At 36.4% G+C, this 27,606-nt stretch overlaps 1 long non-coding RNA gene across 1 annotated transcript in view; it reads right to left on the reverse strand.

Moving 5' to 3' along the window:
- Positions 1 to 27,606, reverse strand: part of LOC111096049 — a 114,590-nt gene that overhangs the window by 27,935 nt on the left and 59,049 nt on the right. The window lies entirely within an intron of this gene.

Below are 27,606 nucleotides of genomic sequence, written 5' to 3' on the forward strand. Positions count from 1 at the left end.
GTACCTCACCTACACACACCCCAAATATGTGGCCAGCTCCCTGTGCATTCTCTCAGTTGCAGTAGTAAGAATGAGCTTTGGAAGATGGCTAGTGAACACACAGAAAGCTGACCCAAACATGTCAGGCAGGGAGAGACCACAAACTTAAGCTTTAGCACTATCTTTTAGAAAACAAAAGGGAGGCTTGTCAGCAAACAGACTACTGCCTTTCAGGATCAAGAGAAGCTTAAGTATTTTTCCAAAAGAAAGCCAGAAGTGTGGAGCACATATATCCACAGATGATCTGAGAAAGCCTCAAAATCACTAACAGAGTTGAGAGAAGGTATTTCTCTCGTAAAGGCAATTAGAAAAACTGGAAGAGGTGACTGCTACCTCAATGAGAAGAAAGTAATGCACCCTTCAAGGGACATAAGAAACAAAGGAAATATAACATCAGAAATCTTCTAGTAGCTGATCTCAAAGTTATGAAGACTTGTAATCTACCCAATAAAGAATTCAAAATGTCTATTTTAAGGAAACTCAATTAGCTGCAAGAAAACACAAAAATATAATCAGTGAAATCAGGAAAATAATATATGAGCAAATTGAGAACTTCATCAAAAATCAAAGAAGAGCCAAATAGAAATTCTAAAACTGAAAAATATAATGAATTAAGTGAAAAATACAATAGAGAGCATCAACAGTAGAATGCATCAAGCAAAACAAAGAATTTGTGAGAGAGAACATAGGAAGGGTGAAATTATGTATAATTATATCAGAAGAGAACAAAGAAAAAAATGACAGAGACCTACATGGTCTATGGGATACCATCTAAATCAGTATATGAATTTCTAAAACTCAAGAAGAGAGGGAAAAGAAAGAAGAAAGATTATTTAAAGAAATAATGAATGAGAACTTCCCAAATCTGGGGGGGGGGGGGGGGGGGTAATTTTGAGCTTCAATTTCATGAAGCTCATTGGTCTCCAAACATAATCAATTTAAAGAGACCCAAGGCCTCCTGGGTGGTTCAGTGTGTTAAGTGTCCAATTCTTGATTTCAGCTCAGGTCATGGACATGGGTCATTAGACAGAGTCCAGCATCATGCTCCATGCTCAGCAGAGAATCTTCTTGATTCTCTCTCCATCTCCTTCTGCCCTTCCCCCTTCTCCCACTAAAATCAATAAATAAAAACGTTTAAAACAAATACATAGGGGAGACTGGATGGCTCAGTCCATTAAGCATCTGACTTCAGCTCAGGTCACGATCTCAGGATTCTGGGACTGAGACCTGCATCAGACTCCCCACTGAGAGACATGAGTTTTTATGTGATCAAAATTTAATTGTTATCAGTATGAAATAATAAAAATATCTGAGGGATGGGGTGCCTGGTGGCTTAGTTGGTTAAGCATCCAACTGTTGGTTTTGGCCCAGGTTATGATCTCAGGGTGGTGAGATTGAGCCCCACATCTGGCTCAGCAGGAAGTCTGCTTCAGGATTCTCTCTCTCTCTCTCTGTCAAATAAAAAAATAAATCTTTAAAAAAACTTCTAGGGATATAACAATCTAATTCCCATGGTAACCACAAACCAAAAACCTACAGCAGATTCACAAAAGGTGAACAGAAAGGCATAAAAGCACACCACTTTAGGAAATCATCAATTCACAAAGGAAGGCAGCAAGAGAGGAAGAAAAGAAAAAGATAACTACAAAACAGTCAAAAAACAGTAATATGGCATCAGTAAGTCCTTAACAATCAATAATTATTTTAAGTGTAAATGGCCTAATTCTCCAATCAAAAGGCTAGATTGTGGCTGGCTAGATTAAAACAACAACAACAACAACAACAACAACAACAAAAACCACACCCAATCATAAACTGACTACAAGATACTCACTTCACAGTTTTAAGGACATACATAGGCTCAAGTAAAGTGATGGGAAAAGATATTTAATGAAAGGGAAAACCAAAAAAGAGAAAGAATAGCTATACTTATTTAAGACATAATAGATTTTAAGCCAAAAATGATAAAAAAGAGATAAAGAAAGTCATTACATGATGATACGGGGATCAACTCACCAACAATACATATTTATGAAACCAACATCAGGCTACTTGAAAATATTAAGCAAATACTCATTTCTCCATTAAAAAGGAGAAATAGTACAATAATAATAGGGACTTCAATGTCCTACTTTCAATAACAGATAGATCATCCAGAAAAAAAGTCAACATGGAAGGTTGGACATAAACAATACTTTAAACCAAATGGGATAACAAAATAAAAAGCATGCCATCCAATAGAAGCAGAAAACACATTCTTCTCACATGCACAGTAGAACATTCTCCAGGATAAATCATATGTTAAGTGACAAACAAGCCTTAGCAAATTTAAAATTGTTATCATACCAACTACCTTGTCCAACCAAAATGGTTTAACACCAGAAATAAGTAACAAAAGGAAAGCTGGCAAATTCACAAATATATGGAGATTAAGAAACATACTTCTGAACTACCAATAGGTAAAAGAAGAAATTGAAAGGGAAATTCTTTTAAAAAATGGAAATATACCAAGAGCTATGGAATACAGCAAAGCAGTTTTAAGATTAAATATTACAGCAGTAAACCCCTACTTTAAAGAAAAAAGAAAAAAATCACCAACTCGATCTAACTTTACACCTCAAGAAACTAGAAAAAGAACAAACTAAGCCTAGAGTTACCAGAAGGAAGGAAAAAAACAAAGATGTGAGCCGAAATAAATGAAACAGAGATCAGAACAACAGAAAAGATCAATTCAACTAAGAGTCGTATTTTTAAAAAGATAAACTAAATTGACAGGGTATGGCTTCAAAATGGCAACATAGGAAGTTCCTGAACTCACCTCCTTCCAGACACACCAAATCTGTAGCTGCATATGGAGCAATTCTCTCTGAGAAACTAGCTGAATGACTCCTAACCTGAATGAGAAAATCTACATCAAAACAGTTAAGAGATGCTGAGATGCAATCTTGCAATAAAACCCCACCCCCAGCATAGGGACATACAACTGGGGACGAATTCATAGGTCTCAGCTTCTCTGTGAGGAGCAAAGGATTTGGACCCTACATCTTATGCCCCAACCTTTAACACTTCCATTTGAGAGATGGGCCCTCACAATATATGGCTTTGAAAGCCAATAGAGTTTGTATTCACAAGATCCACAATTCTATATTACATTAAGAAACAGCTATTAAAGGACTAATTCATGCACTCACCAGGGCTGGTGGGTTACCACCCAGGGCCCAGAGTGGAGTTAGCAGACAGAAACACCCAATCTTTCCACAACAGAGACCTATTTGCTTATCTCAAAAGCAGCTTGAGGGGCAGGCTTCTAATTTAAAAGGCATCTAGGTGCCAACTGCAATAATCTCCAAGATCATAGAAACAATCTCTGGCAACTCTATCTATGAAAATAAGAAAGCAAACCCAAATAAATACTTTAGGAATGAGAAAGAGGCCATACTCACAATATGGGAGTAATTTTAAACATAAAGTAAGTTTAAAAAAACAAAAATCTAAATTAAATATATGATTTCTAATGAAAATGACCCAAACTAATGCAAAAAAATAGATAAAACATAAACATTCTAATAACCATAAAATAAAGGGAAATGATATCATAAGATCTAACCCTAAATAAATCATTACTTTTATTCATTTATTATTATTTTATCCATTCAAAAGTATCAGCTGAACACCTAATATAGAAGGCATTATTCTTAATGATAGGGAATCAGCAATAAACCAAATCCAAAAAAAAAAACACTCCATGCCCTCATGGAGTTTACATTCTAGTGGTGGGATTGGGTGGGGGGAAGGAGGACACAGGCAAAATAGAGTAATTAAAAAATATATCACCCACCAGACAGCATGTAAGGTGAATAATGAATGCCTTCTCCCTCACCTCAAAATGTCCCAGTCCTAATCCCCTGGAACTGTGAATATCTTCATATCACAAAAGGGACTTCACAGATGTAATCAAGAATCTTAAACAGGAAAGATTATCCTCAATTATCTAGGTCGACCCAATGTAGTCCCAGAAGTCTTCATAAGAGGGAGGCAGGAGGGTTAGTAAACTTAGAGAAAGTGTTAGATTTGAATATGCTATACTGCTGAATTTTAAGATGAAGGGACCAAGAGCCAAGGAATTCAGGCAGCTCCTTGAAGTTGGAAAAGGCATGGAAACATTCCTCCTGAGACCTCTTAGAAGAAACCAGCCCTACTAACTCCTTGATTTTAGAACTGATCTCTAGAATTGTATGAAAAAAAAAAATATATATATATATAGTTTAATCCACTACATTTTTGCTAATTTGTTACAGCAGCAAAAGGAAACTAACACAGCTGTGGGAAAATAAAGCTGAGTAAAGACATGGATTTGCCAGAGGATGCAAATGACACAAACTGGTTAGGATGAGTCTCAATTCTAAATAAGCCTTGTTAGGTAAACTATTTCAGGACATGGAGTGGGTGGTTGGGGGCAGGGGTGGTGGTGTAATAAACTACTTCATGAATAAAATTCAAAAGAAAATATCTGGAAACTAGGAAAAATAATACCAATGGCAAATAAGCATATGAAAAGTAAAAGAAATGGAAATTAAAACAGTGAAATGATACTTGTAACAGATTGGCAAAATTGTACATCCAGCACAGATGGATGCATGGATAAAAGGCAACTTCTTATATGCTTGAAAGAACTTTAAACTTGTACAATCTTTTTAGAGGGAAATCTGGTGATTTCTTCTTTTTTTTAAAGATTTTATTTATTTATTCATGACAGACAGAGAGAGAGAGAGGCAGAGAGACACAGGCAGAGGGAAAAGCAGGCTCCATGCAGGGAACCCGACGTGGGACTGGATCCTGGGTTCCCAGGATCACACCCCAAGCTGAAGGTGGCGCTAAACCGCTGAGCCACCAGGGCTGCCCAAATCTGATGATTTCCATCAAATTTTCAAATATGTATATCTTTTACCTAGTAATACATTTCTATGAATCATCCCACAAAATGTTTGCATTCAAAAGCAAAGAACTAAATATATGGAAAGATGTTCCATGTTAAGAGATAGGAAGAAAGACTCAAAACTGTCAAGATGTCAGTTTTTCCTAATTTGATCTATAGAGTCAAGGCAAACCCAATGCATATTACTAAGCAAAAGAACAAGTTATTTTATGGATATAAACAAATTGATTCTAAAGTTTATATGGAGAGGCAAAACAAACAAACAAACAAAAGCAGAATGGACAACTGAATACTGAAAGGAAAGAACAAATTTGAAGGACTGATGTTACCTGATTTAAGGACTTACTATAAAGTAAGACATTGGTATAAGCAAAAGAAAAGGAAAATAGATCATGCAACAAAGTAAAGAGTTCCAAAATAAACTCACATAAATACAGTCAATTGATCTTTGACTTTAAAGCAGCAAAGGCAATATAAAAGATAGTATCTTCATCAAGCAGTGCTGAAACAACTGGACATCCACATGTAAAAAAATGAATAAAGACAAAGACCTTAAAACCCTTTACAAAAATAAACTCAAGATGGATCATAAACTTAAATGTAAAATGCAAAACCATAAAACTCCTAGAAAATAACATTGGAGAAAACCTAGAAGACCATTGGTATGGTGATGCCTTTTTAGATACAACACCAAAAATACAATCCCTGAAAGAAATAATGAATATGCTTCATTAAAAACACCTCTATTCTGTGAAAGAGGATATCAAAAAATTAGAAGACAAGCCACAGACTGGGAAGAAATAATTGCAGACTACACATCTGATGAAGGACAATTATCCAAACATTTTCTATATACTCCTAAAAACTCAACTATAAGAAAACAAAAAACCTGATTAAAAAATGGACCTAAGACCTTGACCTTCACCAAAGAAGATATACAGATGTCAAATAAACATATGCAAAGATGTTATACATCACCAGTCATCAGGGAACACAAATGAAAAATGAGATAACCACTACATGCCTCTTAGAGTAGCCAAAATCCTGAACATTGACACCACCAAATGCTGGTGAGGGCATAGAAGGGGAACTTTCATCCACTGCTGGTGAAAATGTAAAATGGCCTGGCCACTTTGGAATACAACTTAACAATTTCTTATAAAGCTAAACATACTCTTCTTACTTTACAATCTAGAAATTGTGTTCCTTGGTGTTTACCCAAAGGAGTTGAAACCTTATATCCACACAAAGATCTACACACAAATATTTATAGCAGCTTTATTCATAATTGAAAACTTGGAAATAACCAACATGTCCTTCAGTAAGTGAATGGATAAACTGTGGTACATCTAGACAAAGCAATATTATTCAGAGCCTTAAAAACAAAAGCACTACTAAGCCATGAAAAGACACAGAAGAAACTTGTGTGCATATTACTAAGTAAAATAAGCGTATCTGGAAAGGCTATATACTGTATGATTCCAATTATATGACATTCTGGAAAAGAAAAAACTATGGAGACAAAAAAAGATTAGCAGTTGCCAGAGTTAGGGAATGGTTGATGAAGAGGTGATCAGCCAGAGAATTTTTAGGGCAGTTAATATATTTTACATGATATGATAATCATGGACTTAGGTCATTATACTTTTGTCTAAACCCACAGAATGTACCAAGAGTGATCCTAAGATAAACTATGGACTCTGGGTAATTATGATGTGTCAGCTGTAGGTCCACCCTTGGTTTAACAAAAAATCACCATTCTGGAGAGTGATGTTGATAATATAGGAAGGCACAGAGAAGGGGAAGGGTAGAGGATACACAGAAAGTCTCTATATCTTCATCTCAATTTTATTATAAACATAAAACCAAAAAAATAAGTTCTTTAAAAAGTGTTTACACTAATGACAATGTGTGGTGTTCACTGCAAAAATCACAAAACCATTTAAATTTTAATCAATGAGGAACTGTTAATTATGATCTGTCTATACAAAGGACTACCATACAAAAATTAAAAAGAACATAAGATAGATCTATGGATATTAACATGGAAAGATTCACAGCACATAAGTGAAAAACGTAAGTTATGTAACTATAGGTACATGATGGTAGGCACCCTCTTATCTAGCCCCAATGATTACCATATTCACACCGTTGTATGATCCCCTTCTCCTGAATGTGGGCTGAACCTAGTGATTTACTTCTAATGAAAAGAATAGGACCAAAGTGACAAGTATCACTTCTGAGGCTATATTACACACAGTGGCTTCTCCTTACTTACTGTAATGAAAGCCAAATGCCATGTTGTGAGTGCCCTGTGGAGAAGCCCATATGGCAAAAAATGAAGAGAGGTCAACTGAGTAACTTTGGTCCTCTGGCTCAGAAAATTGAATAACCATACCCAAGAAACCTAAGGCCATATGCTGTTCCTTTCTTTTCTTTACTAACCATATATACCAATGAGCAAGTTCAATCAACAATACATATCTTGAGTCTATTTTCCTCTACTTTATTGTTACTGCTTCAACTCCAGCCACTATCATTGCTTTCCTAGACCACTGCAATACTCATCTTACTGGTAGCCCTACTCCCACATTTGCTCACCTATAAATCATTCCTCACACAGGCCAGTATGATTTTTTTCCTTTTTATTTTGCAATCATTTCTGTCTTACAAAAAAGTTGCATGACTAGAATAAGAACAGAACAAAGAGTATCTGTGTGCCTTTCCCCCAAATTCCTAAGAAGTAACATTTATCACATTTGTTCATCATTCTCTTCCCTCTTTCCAACACATCTTTTTCTGGAGCATTTGAGACATCTCACCATTTTACCCCTAAATACTTCCAGGTGTATTTCCTAAAAACAAGAACTTTCTCTTACATGAACAGAACACAAGTAGCAAAGTCAGAAAATTAGCACTGATACAATTTTATTTTCTGATCTACAGACTTTACAGACTTCAAATTTTGCCAGTTGTTCCAATAACAAAGCAACCTTTTAAAGAATAAATCAAACCATGTCATTCTCTAGCTTAAAATGCACCAACAGTTGTCTCATGCATTCTAATATCCAAATTCCTTACTTTGACCTACAAGGCCTTTCATGTTCATACTCCTGCCAACTTCTCCCTCATTTCCTTAGATTCTCCCAATTCTTCACTTTGATCAAGCCCCACAGGTCCTCTTTCTGTTCTTGAGCACACAATCTCATTTCTACTCCAGAGCCTTTGCAACTACCATTGTTTCTGTGTGGAATGTTTTTCCACACAGATCCTCAGTGGTTGACTCCTTCACATCACCCGGTCCACTGTCCCCTTCTTCTCCACTATGTTATGCTTCTTTCTCCTTGTATGATTTTTAGGAAGGGAGGTAGGGATACTTAATTCTAAGTTGTTAGCATGTTCCTACAAGAACCCTGAAAGATTGAGCTTTCTACACATTTTTGTATACTTTATTTTATTCAAATTATTGATGAATTGTCAATCAGTGTATAGTACATAGAGGATATTCAAATTAAACAATAACCCTTTTCTTAAATCTCTCCGGATTAACAACAATTTGTACCACTACAGTGTTCTTGAATATTTACCATTAAGTTGGTATCATTAAGGTAGTAATGATTTCTATCTTCAACATATTAACAGTGTAAAAGAATATGCATTAAAAACCAAATGCAAGCTTACTTATAAGTAATTCAACAATAAAATTTCTTCTTTTTTTAAGATTTTACTTATTTATTCCTGAGAGACACACAGAGAGAGAGGCAGAGACATAGGCAGAGGGAGAAGCAGGCTCTCTGCGGGGAGCCCACTGCAGGGCTCTATCCCAGGACCCCAGAATCACGCCCTGAGCCAAAGGCAGACGCTCAACCATTGAGCCACCAGGCGAACCCAACAATGACATTTCTCTGATTACAAGATATAATTCTAAGGACATAAATCAAATACTTTGTTTCAATAACCATATATAATCAATGTTAATGCATTCTTAAGGCATTTATGTAATAAGATGTGCCCTAAACATTGCTCAGAATCACTGCAGCCACTTAAAATCATGAAGAAAGTACCACAGGATATCATCTAAATTCTAAAAATGACATGACAGGAAGTAAAAAATGATTATTGCTATTACTTTTGGCTTTATGTCATTTCTCTATAGTGCTATCGTGTGTTATCCCTATCCAGATAGCAATCTCTCCCTTTCTCACATTCAATGACAAGGATTACATGTTTGAATAAAATGTCAACACCCCATATTATGCAGGGTAATGGGAATCCATCATCTAAATATCATTACAACTAAGGACTGTCATGTTCAAATTTTCCCTTACTATTCATAACCAAGAGAAACAACATCTTTAAGACCTTGCCTGAGTTTTCAGTTAAAATCCACTTGATTTCAAGGTGACAGAGTATATTCTTAAGAACTATTACCACCTTGGATAATTATAAAGCTAGAGAAAGGCTGCTAGAGGGAACAAAAGAAGATTAACACCTCTGTGTGTTGATGCAACATAAGTGAAGCAGAATCGCCAGTGACCCAGAACTAAGAAAGCTGCTGCAACCACTGCCAATTGGGGGGGGGGGGGGGGGGGGGGGGGGGCTAGGGAATACTGAAATAAGGTGGAAGTGAGGAAACCTTCATCAACAATTAAAAACAAAGAGCTTACTTCATCTTTTTGAAAACTACAGAAATCTGTAGCTAAGAACAGAGAACTGTTAATACTGTCAAGGTCACAACTGCGAAAGTGAGTTGGCTGGCAATATTAAAAAGCACAAAGAACAAAGAGATAAAAGTAAACAAAAATATTGTTGAAATGTGAAACATAGGGCACTGGGAACAGGATTTCATATTTGGCCTTGGCACACACATAAGAACAGAGACGGCGATTACCAAAGCTCTGGGGGTATGCTATTGTTGTTTGTTGTTGTGGTCTGTAGACTCTGACTAGTTGAATTCAGTACTACTCTTTCAGGTTAGTTAAAATCAACCAATACATTCTAATTCTGTCTGAATCCTAAACTACTGATATATGGAAAAAGATGTTCAAACCGTTTATACTTATTTTTTATCTCACTCTTTTAGAAAATATAACTTGTGAGCGTCTTAACATGTATATACTATATGAGAACAACAGTACCTATAAATTACTAACTGCATAAACAAGCCTATAGTGAAGATGAGTGATAATAATTGTTTACTGATAGGTGTCCATAATTTTTTTAAAAAGATAGTGATTCTGAATCAATAGGTCTTAGCATGAGGTCCAAGTGACATTGGCATACAGTTTTTACATGTATTAGTTCATGCTAATCCATATAACAATTATACCATTAGGTTAAATAATGTACCAATGCAGGTATTATAATTATTCTCTTGTACAGATGAGAAAAACAGGCATAGAAAGGTTAAGTAATTCCCCAAGCTGACAAAGCTAGTGAGTGGAGGAAACAATTCAAATCAGGACAATCATGCCAAAGCCAGGATTCTTTAGTACTACAAAAACACAGTCTCAAGGAGTTAGGAAACTATGACTATCCTAAAGTACAGTTAAGCAGGAAAGACTGAAAAATTAAAAATCCCACATGGAAGAGATGAGTGGGCATCTAGTGGGGAGTTTCCACTAGATGTGGATTATCCACAGTATGGACAACCCCCAACACAGGGTTTCTCACTCATGAACACCAATGTGTACTCTCAAAACAAAATTTCTCACATATGTTAGTCACGTTCAATCGGTTTCATGAGATGGGACTATTCTAAAAAGACAAAGATAGGAAATAGACACAAAAATTGCTTCAATAAAATATCACCCAACCAGAGCAGCTCACTGTCATTTTTTTTTAATAGAAGCCTTTCACCGTATGGAACTAATTATCGCCATATGCCATTCCATACTTCTATTTCCTCTCTAACAGCTCATTCTTCAAAAACTCAGTAGCTTCCTCCCTTTACATTTGTAAATGCTGTTGACTATGGATAAAATCCATGTTTACTTTCTATTCAAAACCTCATAGGAAAGCTTGTTTTAATCATCCACAGATGTTTCATTCAGTTCTGCTTAGCTTGGCACGGAACTTCTGAAGGAAATAAAAGAAAAATCTTTATTTTATATTTCAATTGTAGATTGTTACAGACTAAATAAAATGCCAAATTGTTATTGGAAACAACACAGCCACTGTAATAACGATAGTCGACATCTCATTTTTACAATTATAATTTCTTCTGGCATTTGTTTAACTCAAGATGGTTTCCATATTTTACAAAGGGCTTTCTTTTCCTTCTGTGAATGAACCCACATTGAAGCCATAGAACTCTGTAATTTATTTTTAATGCAGTCTTAAACATTTAAGAAATACTAAAATTATTGCATAATATATAGTGATTAGGCTTTTAAATATCTTCCTACCCTTCTGGTGTCATGTTTTGATACATGTTATCCTTTTGAATTTCTTTAAAAACATACCTTAGCCTCCAGGACCACTTCATACACATCTAATATCTCTATAGGTCAATTCTTCCTGGCTTCCATTTTTTTTATTTCTTAACTACAAAACAATTGAATATATATAAACATTCACTATGAATTACAGTTATAATTCACAATTATGAAATGTCAGAGGGAAAGGCAGTTTTTCTGGTGGAAAGTTTATTTCTATGAATTTATGGTAGATTCTCTAACCTATCTCTAAAATCTGACACATGAGCTTAACATACATTTCTTTAAAATTCTACCTTCTTCCATCCAACCCAAAGCTTATCTGACTCACTGATATCCTTAAGTTTTCTAATGAGGTTTATTTATTTATTTATTTATTTATTTATTTATTCATTCATTCATTCATTCATTCATTCATTCATGAGAGACACAGAAAGAGAGAGAGAGAGAGGGAGAAGCAAGCTCCATGCAGGGAGCCTGACGTGGGACTGATCCCAGGTCCCCAGAATCAGGCCCTGGACTGGAGGTGGCACTAAACCGCTGAGCCACTCGGGCTGCCCAAGGTATTTTCTAATTTCTTTTCACTCCACTAATGCCAAGAATCAAACTACACTCCCCAAGACCCAAGTCCAAATTTTACCAAACGTTTATCTCTTCCTGAGTCCAGCCAATCACATTGCTCATTCAGAAGCATTTTATTTATATTTACATAGCAGAATTCATCTTGAACTTTCTTTGCACTCCAATGTTCTAAAATATCATGGTATTAAGTTTTTTTGGTTTTTATTCAGCAGATGGAGTTCTAAAGATACTTCCTTAAAGCACTAGAAGGAAACACTGTACACATTTAAAAATATATATATGTATACACACACAAATAAAGATGACCCCAGTACTAGCCCAAGTGATACTTAGGAGGGCTGGTTACGGCTCTTTATAATTGTTGCAGTACAGATGTCAGAACTCTGGTTTGATCACGCTTATTCTGCTTTCTAAGAATTATATCCTATTGCTCTCCTTCGTATATCTACTTCATGTCAAAGAACTTGTGCATTACGGAGAGAAAAGTGAATATATCCGGGGTATGATCGAGACTGTATCTAAGAGATGCCACCAAAACAAATGAAGTGTTTTAAGTCAAAGTAGGGAAAGAAACAGTTATCTACATTGCCATAACTTCTTATGTATAAGTGACAGACCTTCAGAGAATAGTTCTGAAATCTGTGTTGATGGTGAAAAAGAACACTTACTTTACAAATTATCTCATCTATATACATTTATGACCTAACACCAAAGAAAAACAACAAATCTATTAAAGACCTGAGTACTTTTTGATGCCAAGGTCATACATAATATTTAGTGTAAGATTTTCTGTCTTTAATTAATGGAAGCTATTAGTGGCTATGAATAACTTAAGGTCTTTTTAAATGATTATTTCACAAATTTTTCATTTCAGAAAAGGGAGTAAGGCCAGTCATCCTTTGATATCCCAACACTATAATCAGGACAGTGGTATTCCAATGAGGCAAAGACAACAAATTATAATCTACCCCATCATAGGAATAAACAAACTTAAATTCATAAGTAACTATAGAATTTTTCCTGGTATAGATTTATGCCACAATTTACCTGGTAATGACACTCAAATCTTGTCCTCTCAACTGTGTCCCCTTTAAAGAAAAGGGCGAACTGCAAGACCAATTGTTCATGTGAGCACAATTTCTCTATGTGTATATCATGTGGGAGAATCCTTTTATTAACATAAATGCAGCTAATTGCTATGAAAATAACAGGAAGAATGAAAACAAAGTGAATGAATGGCTTTCTAAAGAGATCACGATTGGGCAGCCTGGGTGGCTCAGCGGTTTAGCGCCACCTTCAGCCCAGGGCCTGATCCTGGAGACCCGGGATTGAGTCCCACGTTGGGCTTCCTGCAAGGAGCCTGCTTCTCCCTCTGCCTGTGTCTCTGCCTCTCCCCCCACGCCCCCCGCCCCGTGTCTCTACAAATAAATAAAATCTTAAAAAAATAAAATAAAAATAAAGATATAATGATTAAAATGAAAGCAGAAAGGAAAATAAAAATACTATAAATCTACAGGAAGAGAGACATTATATTTTATACCATAGTTGAAAGTATAATTTAGTTCATTTTTTAAATTCAAATATAAGGTATTTAAACATCTTAACACAGACAAGTATCACCCTGTGGGTGGAACAATCTAGATGAGGTCAAGAAATCTCCACATACTTCTATTTAAAAACTTAGATGGTTATTAGTTTCTTAACCTGTGAAATTGCCTGTGTAATATATCTCAAGTCTAAGACACCATCAATTGTTAGACACTACTATTTTATTTACTTAGAAAATAAATCATGCCAATTAAGTTATGATAGTCTATCAACTGTAAAACACATCACAATTTTAGACATATTAAGTTGTGAAACTACCTTACAGATGTAAAGAGAAAAAGGATGGTTATGTTTCTCAAGTGTTTTTAGTGCTTTCTAGTTGATCACAAGATTTTGTTTTAATTAGCATGGTAATACATGTGCACATAGATCAAGTAAAAAACTCAGAGTCCCATTTCCACTTAGATGTTAAATGCCGTAAAAGAATATTGCTCCCATTCTAACAACAACAAAAGTCAAAGAATCTACAAAATTCTCACTGTGCTTGAGCCCATCAGAAAGTTAAAATCATAATCCAACAAATAACCTGAATTCCAAAGAGGAACAAGCACTTCCAAAGAGACATTGGACACATAAACTGTTTAGCCTTTGGCTGAAGCAAGACAGAAATAAGTGGTCATCTTCCAAGCAAGTAAGAAAAACAAGTCAAATTTTTAATCCATTCATAAAGGGCAAGGATGGGCTAGTATACCCATTTGGAATAGTGTAGGAGGCCCAAATACAAGGAAGGTTTCCACTCAAAATTCCTGTTCTGTGCCTCTGTTGGGTACTCACACTCATGAAAAAGACTGGGTACAAGAACAGCCTCCTTCAGGGATACATTTGCTGCTGCTGCAGAAAGGTAATCCAATGGACTCTTCTCTTATAAAGCAATAGCCTTAAGACACCAAAGGAGGGACAACAAACCCTGCCACACCCAGAGTCCAGGCAAAGATCCATCACTTATAATGAAGCAACAAAAGCAAAAACCCTGTCTCTGAAGCAAGGCAGAGAATCTTTTTGTTGGGCCCAGGATTCTGGACTGTTACCAGGTAGATGTCAGCTCCTCCAAGGACAGAGACAAGAAATATTCTCCTATGTAAAACCAACCACAGACACAAGGTAGAGTTTAGCTGCCATAGGGAGCAGAGGAAGGAATGCTGAGGAAACCATCCCAAAGCCCAGGCACACAGGGCCTGCCTAAGTCTGAGGCTGGACCAACACAATAAAAAAAAAAACAAAAAAAAACTCCTGCCCCAACCAGGCGCCTAACATCATCTAATAAGCAACAGCAACCTTTCACTGGGAAAAGCAAAAACATAATGAGAGATCCCTACTGTGGCTCAAGCAGGCAGGGTAGAACAAGAACATTGAGAAAAGCCTTCCAGCACCCCAGATCTGACTCTAAGCATGAAATAACAGCAGCCACTGCTGAAGTAATTTGAAGTCTGTGGTAATAACCACAAAAACAACTAAATCCAAATCCAGGTCAACTCCTGAACAGATGGATTCAAAATCCACACTAACGGCATGAAAGAAGAAAAGGTATGCCCATTACAAGGCAAATTTACTATTTAACACAGTGTCTTTGGATCTTCTACACATAATACACAGCATTTGATAAAAAGTACAAGACATACACAAAAGCAAAATAAAGCAAGCCATTGTCAAATGATTAAACCAACCAACAGGAGCAATGATTAGATGTTAAACTATCAAACAGGGATTTAAACATAACTAGGACTGGGACACGTGGGTGGCTTAGTGATTGAGCGTCTGACTTCGGCTCAGGTGTGATCTCAGGGTCCGGGATCAAGTCCCACATCGGGCTCCTTGCAGGGAGCCTGCTTCTCCCTCTGCCTGTGTCTCTGCCTCTGTGTGTGTGTGTGTCTCTCATGAATGAATAAATAAAATCTTTTTAAAAAAATAAAAATAAACTTAACTAGGATTAATATATCAAAGGATCTACAGGAAAAGATGGACAACACGCATGAACAGACGGGAAGGTCAGTGAAGCAATGGAAACTATAAAAAAGAGTCAAATGAAAAAACATATTAGAAATGAAGAGTTTCCTTGTTGAGCTCATTAGCAGATGGGAGCCAATGAATGTAAAGATGGATTGACAGAAGTATCCAAACAGAAACACACAGCAAAACTGAATGAAAACTAGAAATTTTAAAATTAAAAAACCAAACAGCTGTAGGAGGATACCAAATGGCTAATATATGTGTAAATGGAGTCCAAGAATGGAGAGACAGAAATATTTGAAAGTATAAATGATTAAGAATTTTCTGAGACTAGTGAAAACAACAAACCATAGATCAAAAAACCCCAGAGAATCATATGCAAAATTATTTTGAAAAAGAAAAAACCCCAAAAAGAAAAAAAAAACCCACCTAGACACAGCACCCTGGAACTGTTGAAAAAAGTTCATCCTTTTTCTCAGCTACTTGCTCCTTGCTGCTTTCAGCTTCACCTCTCTAGTCTCCAATCTGCCCTAGTCAATAGTCAGATATGAGGTTCCCTGATCCATTTCTTTGGCTCTCTGGTTCCTCCACCATCACTTTATCCCCCAGTCTATAACCTATCCTCTTTCAAGCACTACTGTATTTGTTCAGACAGGCTTCCTAGAACCTTCCTCTTAAGCTATATACTACATTCTAATTCCAGCCCCAAGAGTCAGGCTCTAGATAAGGAGTAAACTTGAAAGGTCTGAGAACAAATGTTGACATAAAGCCAAAGTAAGAAGGTGTTATAATTCTTATACTAGAATTATAATTTAAGGAAAATGAAGCAAATTTTCACATAAAAAATGTCTATGACATCAAAGAACATAATTCCAAACTTATTAGCTTAGCAGAATGTTTAAGTAAATGGAATGTTCAGCCTGCCAATTTCCCATATGAGAAGAATAATTATTTCACAAAAACTAGTACCACACTAAAGGTTAGGATTTGCCAGCATGCTCTTGAAAATAAGTGCTTCTGAGAAAACTCCAAGGATTTGAGCTTAAAAAATGAGAAACATTAAAATATCCAATCTATTTCTTTGACTGACCCAAAATATTATAATTGATTCTCATTATTCATGGTAGTTATATTCTATAAAGTTGCTGCAAATACTGAATTAGCAAACCACTGACCATAAGGGAAATATAGAGTGGGGTCTTGAGAACTTCTGGTCACATTTTCATCAACACTGTAGAACCTTGTTTTATGTCTTTCTGTTTAAGGACACCTTATTTAATATATATTCTTGAGTCATTAACATTGAACTCATGGCCAACAGCACTGTAACTCATGCCTGAATGGAGTTTATCTAACACACTTGTTTTCTCTGTAAAGCACATCATAGCCTTCTTGTGCATAAGATCACTAGACAGCACATCAGCATTATTTTGGGGGGCATTTTAAAGAGCACAGTCACCAACGAAAAGCAAAAATGTGGGAAATGTGGCCCTAAACAGACCACACACACACACACACACACACACTCACACAATGACTACACTATATGCACTAAAAGACAAAGGTAGAGTATCAGCCTAATCTACCTCAGCTGAGAATGTGCACGTAGGGTAACTCAAATTCTTCATTGATCTCTGTGTGTCCACAAAAAGCTGCACAAGAACTACAAGTACTGATTTGGGAGTTTGAAATAAATTTTAGCAAATAGGCAAATTATTCACAGATTACAAATTTGTGACTGAGGATCAACTGTGTCTCCATCTCAAAAATCCCCCTTAGTGGCCCAACTTGATATATACTTTGAACCTCATCTCACCTCTCAATTTTCTTACTGTTCATCAACCTCACCTGTTTGTTTCTATGCATATTTTCATCCTCCATAATCAACACTCCAGGGTCCTTATTCTAGCATTCACAAGGACGAACGAAACTGCCTCACATACAGATACTATCAAGGGCAATATTTCCACACAGTTCATGATTTCTGCTATTTCAACAGCATTCATACAAAACTTATATTCACAGTATGTTATCAGTTTCTTCTTTGATCTGCTAGTATTTTCAGAATCTAAACCTTCCATTGAAAAAGCTTAAAGTAGAAGTTTCTGAGATAAGAATGACTAACTGGATCATTTGCTTCTAAATTACTTAGCTCATCTATAATTTTTTAAGTTTAGGAAATTCTCGATAAGTATTCCAACTCTACTTCACTTTGCTAAGAGAAATCTGATCAAATATGCCCACCCCTTGTTCTCCATAGATAAACATGAGGTCTATAGGCCTCTGTTTTTTGTTTTTTTTTTTGGTCATGGAGAAGCTGTCCATAAAAACAGATATAGATAGGAGTGCCTGGGTGGCTGAGTCCATTAAGTGTCTGCCTTCAGCTCAGGTCATGATCCCAGGGTCCTGAGATGAGCCCTGCATCCGGCTCCCTGCTGAGGGAGGGAACAACAAAAAGCACACTTCTCCCTCTCCTCTCTGCTTGTGCTCTCTCGATCACTATCTCCGTCTCTGTCTCTCAAATAAATAAGATATTTTTAAAAACTAAAAATAAATTTATTTTTAAATTTTTTAATATTTTATTTATTTATTCATGAGAGACACCCAGAGGGAGGCAGAGACAGAGGGAGAAGCAGGCTCCTCACAGGGAGCCCAATGTGGGACTCGATCCCCAGACCGGGGGTCACACCCTGAGCCAAAGGCAGATGCTCAACCACTGAACTACTCAGGCATCCCTAAAAATAAGTTTAAAAATAGATGCAGATAGAACTATGATTATTCACTGGTAAGCCAGTTTATTTTTAACTATTTGATTTAGTTCCCTCTGTAATTGAGAAGGAATAGGAAATCGGGAAAACTAAAGCACTCAAGTCTAAATACCTTGAGCTGCTTGAACAGAAGCTTACCCAAAGGTTCACAGGATATCTGCCCAACGTGGGGCTTGATCCTAGGACCCTGGGATCATGACCTGAGCTGAAGGCAGATGCTTAATTGACTGAGCCACCCAGGTGCCCCAACTCTGTTGTATTTTTTAAATGTTCTTAACCAAACATTTTTTTTGGAAGGCAGAAATCATACATTCTAAAAACACTCTGAAAATATATTTAATGAAATGAAACTGAATTTTCCCCCAATCTTCTACCTGATGCCCAAATTGCTGCACGATGGCCTCATCAAGTGATCACTGAGATCAGTCATATCCAAATGTTCATGGACCAGCTGCATGAGAAGGACCTCAGGTACTACAAAAATACAGATCCCAAACCACAGCCAGACCTACTAAATCAGAACCACTGGAGTACTTTCAACAAGCCTCTCCCCCAGATTTTCTGGTGTGTGACCAGATTTGAAAGTGATAGATCTGGATTATATGCAACCACTCTAATGATTAGAAAGTTCTCTTTCAGGTTGTTTCTTTTTTTTTTTTTTTTTTTTAATTTTTTTTTAAACTTTTATTTATTTATGATAGGCACACAGTGAGAGAGAGAGAGAAGCAGAGACACAGGCAGAGGGAGAAGCAGGCTCCATGCACCGGGAGCCCGACGTGGGATTCGATCCCGGGTCTCCAGGATCGCGCCCTGGGCCAAAGGCAGGCGCCAAACCGCTGCGCCACCCAGGGATCCCCTCTTTCAGGTTGTTTCATTTCATTTTTGCAAAGCCCTATTCAAGTATTTTTTCCTTCAAGACTATAATCTGCCTGGTTGAGATCTTCCACTTATCTACTCTTCTTATTTGGAGAGCCATATACTGGTCCCTCTTACTCATTATTATAATCACAGCTTTCATTATCTGTGCTTATTACATTATATTGGGTAGCATGTTCTGTGCCACATTTGATGTACATAACCTTACTGTAGCCTTTAAGTTTCTATCTATGCCTACCCCTCATCTTCCTTCCTTTCCCTACACCAAGCAACCATGGTACCTTCAACTTCTGTGAAGTGTTTTAATATACCTTCTAGTTTCCTCACTGTCTTTTTTCAGCAAGTGGTCACAAAGTAAACCTCTGACATTTTATTCTGCTATGAATGAGTAAAGATCTTTCTCTGAAATTAGGTTTTGGCATAAGTGGACACTATACAACATAAAAAGTCTGGAACAAGATGGAAAACAATCTCTGGCTATTTCACAGTCATACCTGACACCAGTTCTACTTGAAGGGAAATAGTGTGTCCTCTATTCAGCCAAATAAATGATCTCAAATGATCTGGAAACCATAGTTTCTACTATTTTCAATTTAGACATGTTTGACTGAAATTTAAAATTAATCCTTTCAGCTGCCATATTTCATAAGCTAAAAAAATATTTGTATAATATCTCAATGTAAAATAACATCACCTCAGGTCTGTTTAATTTTGCTTTTTTGAATATGTTCAAACATGCCTGCTAAATGCACAACTTGAAACAAGCTGGATTTGGGGTATGAAATCACCAAGTTACCTACTTTTTTTCTACAGTTCACTTGAGATTTCTTAATATTATGATTTTTACATGAAATATCATCATACTCTGCCATGAATCAGATGGACAATTTAACTATTTAAGTTGCCTTAATATAACTGCCTTCAGTCCAATCTTGTAAAGGTTGATATTCTTGGGTGGGACACATTTTTTCCATAAATCTGATGTTCTTGTTAATATAGTCATAATGTGTTTTGTTAATGTGTTCATAAAATTTCTTCAATTGCCAATTTCAAAATTGGAGTGTTCTACATTTCCAGCATATTTAGCCATTGCTGCACTACACCATGAAATTGCCAATTACTGGCCAACACGGTTCAACCTAATACTAATTTATTTAATTTGGATTTTAAAATATAAAGTGGAAGTACTGTCAATTAACAAATACTTTCCTCTCAAACACTTTCCTCTCTACTATATTCTGAAGTATAATCTTGGACTATGGATAATCTTTCATGATTTTGAAAATATACACCGAAATCTTCCTTTAAGACTAACTTTTCAGGGATGCCTAGGTGGCTCAGCAGTTGAGCATCTGCCTTCTCCTCAGGGCATGACCCTGGGATCTGGGATCGAGTTCCACATCGGGCTCCTTGCAGGGAGTCTGCTTCTCTCTCTGCCTGTGTCTCTGCCTCTCTCTCTGTCTCTCATGAATAAATAAATAAAATCTTAAAAAAAAAAAAAAAAGACTAACTTTTCATCGGGGCACCTGGGTGGATCCATTGGTTGGGCACTGGACCCTTGATTTGGGTTCAGGTAATGACCTCAGGGTCATGAGGTCGAAACTTACATCAGCTCAGCACTAGGTATGGAGCCTGCTTAAGATTCTCTTTCCTGAAAAAAAAAAAAAAAAAAAAAATTCTCTTTCCCGGGGATCCCTGGATGGCTCAGCGGTTTGGCGCCTGCCTTTGGCCCAGGGCGTGGTCCTGGAGTCCCGGGATTAATTAATTAATTAATTAGAAAAGAACTAACTTTTAATCATTTGACCCAGCAGTTCTTGAATGACCACCCATCCCAACTTTGAGGGAACCACAGTTTACATGTAAAGTAAAGATGATATTCAAAGACAGGATGGAAATACACATTTTGTTTTCTTCTACATATTCTTTAAATTCTACTTCAAGTGGCTGTAAGGAATTTATACAGAAAGTGCTATAATTCGCTTGCCATGTGGCACAAAGCCCTAAGGAACCCAGAAGAATTCAGCTCTTGCAAATATCAGGAACTGATAGAATAGAAAAAAATTTAAATGGTAAATAAAATCTTTCCATAAATATATTTACTTTTTGAATAACATCTAGTTATCAAGAAGATGGACAGAGATTTCAGAAAAGAGTTTTGTCAATATAAAAAATACTACCTAGAATAATTTACTATGTAATATTATTTTAGCCAATGCTCAAAGCTTACATTTCTAAGTTAGAAAGATTCCAAATGATACATGTTTATCTTTTTACTGGTTAATTCCTTCTCACACTTAACCAATATGAAATACTTCTCATTTTCCATATTGCTTGCTATTATCATTCATTTGATTCCCGTGCTGTCTGGTCTTCCTTATTTTGATATATATATAATCTCATCTACTAATTCAATACTCCTTAAGGAAAGACTATGTCTTAAATATCTTTGTTTTTCTCTCAAAGTCTTGTACATCGGATATATCTTTGCACATAGAACTTCTGTCCCTTGTTTAAATCAACTGTTTTTTCCTCTTGACCACTGTAATTGTTCCCATCTGCATCTTTCATGCTCTATCCCTGCTATTTCTAGAGAGGCAATGGCTAAACAATATACAGTGGTCTGGGTACCGGTACACAATAGTTTTATTTCCAATCTCAGGTGATACCCAGATTCAGGCACTTGAAGCAGCTGTATTCAGCAGAATCATAGAAGTATATAGGTACTACATTTTTTAGAAATTAATCAGGCATTAGCTCAAAATACCTAATGGCCAATTAAGATATCCCAGGTCTTAATTTTAATAATATAAAAATATTTAATATTGTTAATCTTTCAGAACTATATCACAATTCATTTGTGAACTGAGTCATTTTGCTAAAGAAATTCATTCTCTATGGGAAGATACATATATCTAGGAAATTTAAGTTTTGGGTTTTGTTTTTTCTATGTTTGTTTTTAGAGGGGGGAGTATGGAGCAGAGGGACAGGAAAAGAGAGAGAAGCCTAAACAGGCTCTATGCCCAGTGTGGGGCCCACCGTAGGGCTCAATCTCATGATCCTGAGCTGAAATCAAGAATCCAACACTTAACCCACTGAGCCACCAAGACACCTGGAAATTCAAGTATTTTTTATAAGATCTAAAGGAATCTCCATGAGAGATAACTTTCAAATGAGCACCCTAATAATTTCTGCCTAATTTTGATTATTACTGTCAAGTAGAACATGGACAGATTTCCAAGGCTAAAATCTAAGGTAATTGTTAGGTAAAGTTAAAAAGTATAATAATCATCTAAATAGTTGAAATTAAATATTTATTATTATTATCTAGATGTGGAATCCTGGGCTTGAGGTTCACTTCCTGTTTCTAACACTATCCTAAGCTAGGTGGACTTGGAATAGTAATTTAGTCTCTTCCAGTGTGTTTTCTCATATCTAAACTCCTACTACACATCATCTACTTGAGAGAGAGATTTTGAAAAATTACAACAGGGTTTCTCAACCTGGGCACTGACATTGTGGGCCTGATAATTTTTTGTTGCAATTCTGTGCATTGTAGGACATTCAGCAACATGTCTGGTCTCTACCCACCAGATACCAGGAGCACACACACACAAACACATACACACACACCTCACAGTTGTAACAATCATAAATGTCTCTAGACATTGTCAAATGTCCTTTTTGGGGGAGTAGGTGGCCAAAGTCACCTCCGCCCTCAGTTGAGGATGAATGAATGGTTTACATAAAAACCTCCATTTATGTCAAATATACACAGATTACTCAGAAGGTGCCAGACACTATGGCCAAGTCAAATAAAACATGATTCATGGCCTCAAATAGTTTACAGCCTAGTAGGGCAGACAGATAAACAAATCAATATTTGCAGTGATGGCAGTTTGGGAGCCTGTTGGGGAGGAGGCGCAGGGAACATAACATTTAGATATTAAAAAGTAGAAGCCACAGGAATTGGTGATTAAACAGATGTGGGGGACCAGTAAAAGGAGGAGGGGAAAAAATGTCAACAATGGTTTGTTATTTGGTACCTCAGTCAAGGAGTTTTTCCACAAAAATAGGAATATTTCCCAGAAGAAAATTCACATCACCTAAGTGTTCATAAAATAAATATTGACTTCATTGTGGCTGCTTGAATTTTAACCAGTGGGAGAATACACTTAGACAAACTATTCCATTTTTTTCTGTGCTATTTGTGCTACTATCATCAGAATTAGCAAAATCAACAGGGGTTGATTAATTCCCACTCTGTAACTGCACTATCAAGGTCCACAAAAATGGCAGCAATGTGGTAAGGAACAACATGCATCATTTATGGTTTATTTCATTCACCGAAGAACAGATCATTTTAACATTATCTAAGAGTTTTATTTGATATCAACTTTGAAAGCCCAAGTCAAATGCTTCTGCTCCAATGCCAGAAGCAAATAAAACTTAGAATAGGATAAGAAACCACCTTTCTTCACAACAATGGAGATGTGTTACTTTTCAGAATACAATCCGCACATGAGCTCTACACAGAGGCAACTCTGTTGCTCCCCCTCATCATGATACAGCAGGGCAAACAACTATCCATTTATCTCATGGTACCTTAGAGCTTGTGTGAGGATAGCATCATTTCTAGACACATAACATAGCATTCATTAGAGGAGAGCTAGTTACAGGCTGCTAATGGGACCCTTTGGCTTCTGGTCCTGCTGAGATTTTTTGAGGAGGTCCAAGTATCTAACCACATCAATTTCAGATGAAATTTTCTTTGCAAATACATGTTACCCAACACCCCCAAAATATATGAAAGCCATCTTAGTTTTTAGAGTTTACAAGCCCCCTGACAATAGAATTCTGTGTGGAAATATCTAAATTCAAGTAACAAAGACAATTTGAGAGGATCAAAAATAGAAACCATTATTGGCATATTAAAACATTTTAGTTACTTAAGAATTCGCATTTCTAAGAAAACCAGCCTTATTAAGCGACATTTGCTCAATAGGCAATTTTCCCCCATTTAATTTTCATAAATAGATCCTGTTGAAATGTATTTCCCCTAACAAAGGCTGCACATTAACAATAAATGATACATCTTCAAATTTTAATTAATGTCAAGAGCTTTATTTTGCTTCCAAGCAACTTACAGAAACATGTTATTAATATAATTTAATTTAGGGGATAGGCATTTGTTTTCTATTTTTAAAAAGGTGGTTCTGAAATTCTGGCCCTGTCAACATCATTTAAACATTCTCATTCCATGCCTCAATATAATAAATTAAATCAGCATTTTAATTGTGCCCATGCTTTGTGGTTCCTGGAAGTACAAAAAGATACTCTATGAGCACATGACATCCCCTCAAAGAAAAACCCCACTGAGTGATTAATTACTAGTCTGGAAGATATAAATATGTCTCTCAATAACGATAGTATGGACTGCTGAAAGCTCTAGCCCTATATGTCTCTGTGGGGCACCTTAAATTAGCAGATATCCTTCTAATTCAAATAAGATTCTAGCTCTAGCATTCAGGACAACTTCACCATGATATACCATTCCTCTATTGAATAGCAGATTTATTTTAACTAGCATCATTTTGTTCAGGTGCAAGTATCAGAGAGATATTGGGCTTTTATGTGTAAATATACAGAAATCACAAGGTGTGTCTGCTTAAGAAAGGAAGAACTACAAACAATGGAGAATAACCTTGAGTCTTTTTAAAGTACCATCTTTATATACAGTATTTTAGGTTACACCGTCGTATCACTCATGTTTCATTCTGAGTTAAAGGTTTGGCCAAGAGACCATTATTTGATAAACAAGACATGAACCAGCAGTCGAATTTGGCTATGCCTGAACCAAGTAGCTACCATTATCACTAAAAGGGAGAGAAGCTTAGAGAAAGGAATTATTGGCCACTTCCCCTTACCTCCAAATAGTAAACACAAGAATTGATCTAACTGCCACACTGTTTCTACAAGACCAAATAAGAGCACTTAAACGAATTTTTTAAACCAGAAATTACAAGGTTAAGTAATTTGAAAACAGAGATGAATACGAGAAATCAAGACTAGAAACTGGCTCTTCCAAATTACAGAAATATCATGTGTAGTTTTTTAGTTAATGCTTTGTATTTGTGACCATGGCATTCATTGCCCAACTAAATACCGCTCCTTCACTCTACCAGTACTTTTTTAAAAGGGAAAATCAGGGGGCAAAATTATCATAGATCACTTCAGCCAGTCTAGAAATCTAGGATTACCATTCCTCATCATTTCATTTTAACAAGATGAAAGAAAGTTAAGAAAGTTTCCCTAAAAAGCCAATACAAGTTTGGCCAAGGAAAAAAAAAAAAGTCATTCATATTCAGACTTCTACTCTATTGCTAATTGTATTTCTAGCTGACCTTATCAGAGATTTTGAGCATGATCATCACACATAATAAGGATTAAATCACTCATCAAAGAGAAGTCTCAATTGGAGCTCTGCAGTAGACTGTGAAAATGGCCACAATATTTTAGTACCTTCCATCAAGAGGCACAGTATACTTTTTGACCCCTTGAATCTGGAATGGTCTTATAGCTTAGACCCATAAAATACACAAAAATGGCTATATACTAATCCTGAGCTAGGCCTTAAAAGGCCTTGCAGCTTCTATCCTCAAACTGTATTCACTATGGGAACAGACACAAACTAGCCTATTAAAGATTGAGAGCCCATGTGGTAAACAGATCCAGTCATCCTGGCTATTTCAAATGTGGCCATCAGGGAGAGCCCCAATGACCCAGCAGTTTGGTGCCACCTCCAGCCCAGGGCATGATCCTGGAGACCTGGGATTGAGTCCCATGTCAGGCTCCTGCATGGAGCTTGCTTCTCCCTCTGCCTGTGTCTCTGCCTCTCTCTCTCTCTCTCTCTCTCATGAATAAATAAATAAAATCTTAAAAAAAAAATGTGACCATCATAAACCAGTAAGCCCAGGCAATCTATCAGCTGACTATACACCATAAGCAAGCCCAGCCAGGATTAGCTAAGCTTACTCTATACCAGAAGGGTCCAGTTTAACCCAACCAACACTGTCAACCTGCAATATTGTGAACTTAAATAAATAGGTATTTTTTAAGCCATGAAGTTTTGGGGTTGTTATGCAGAAATAGATACTCATAAAGGTACTATAACCTCATAACTAAATCTTCCCAGACTCTACGCTCCATTTCAAGTTTCCCCACTATGTCTATAGCCTTTACCAGGTGCTAGGTGTTTACCTAGTTTCTTTTTTTTTTTTTGAAGATTTATTTATTTACTTGAGGGAGGGGCGCATGAGCCCAGGGAGGGGCTAAGGGAGAGAGAGAGAGAGAGAAGCAACTCCCCACTGAGTACAGAGCCCAGTGCAGAGCCTGATCTCACTACCCTGAGATCATGACTTGAGCTAAAATCAAGAGTTGGATACTTAAGCAACTACGCCACCCAGTTGCTTTGACCTAGTTCCTTTTAGTTTTTAAAGATTTTATTTATTTGAGAGAGAGAGAGAGAGAGAGAGAAACCCCAAGCAGGAGGAGGGGCAGAGGAAGAGGAGAGAAAACAATACTCCTCACTAAGCAGGAAGCCTGACCTGGGACTCAGGGACTCAAGGCTGGATCCCAGGACCTGAGCTGACAGCAGACACTTAATCAACTGAGCCAACCAAACACCCTCCGATCTCATTCCTTTTAATACCATTTTTTTCTTTAGCAAAGTTTAGTGCTTAGCTAAATAATGGCCAATATGATTTTCTAAGGTATAGCCAAGTATTTGTGATTCACATACAAGTGCCCTGAAGGCAGAAACCATGTTATACATTTATTTTTTTATTTTCCAATACACTAAACACATAGTAGGTATTAAATAAATACTTGTTGGGTTGATTTGAAAATAGCTGAGGTTTGTAAGATCTTAAATTCCATAAACTATACTTCCCTTATTTGTAACATGTCAGTATTATTAGCCTATTTCACCACAAAAAAAGATTGAGTAATTTTTAAATTTTCACATTATCTTACAAATACAAAAAATTTCATAGAAAGAAAACAAAAACTAGATAAAGTTTACTATTTCTACAGATAGCAAAATATACAAAAACAAGACTATGACTAGAGAAAACAGTTATGATGTATTTAATCAAGAGCTAAAATCCATAGTATACAAAGAGCTCCCACAAAGCAATAGAAAAAGATGAACAACCCAAAATAAAACTGAGAAAAAGATATAAATTGGTATATTCAGAAGTACAAAGGAAAATAAACCTGTGAAAAATGCTTAATCTCAAAGATAATCAGGAAATGTAAATTAAAGAGATGCTTAACCATCAAATCATCAAAAGTTAATAATATTAAATAAGATCTAGTATCAGTGACTGTATAGGGAAATAGGCCTTCTTACACA

This window comes from Canis lupus, chromosome 5 (genome assembly GCF_011100685.1).
Source record: "Canis lupus familiaris isolate Mischka breed German Shepherd chromosome 5, alternate assembly UU_Cfam_GSD_1.0, whole genome shotgun sequence".
NCBI classification, from domain to species: Eukaryota; Metazoa; Chordata; class Mammalia; order Carnivora; family Canidae; genus Canis; species Canis lupus.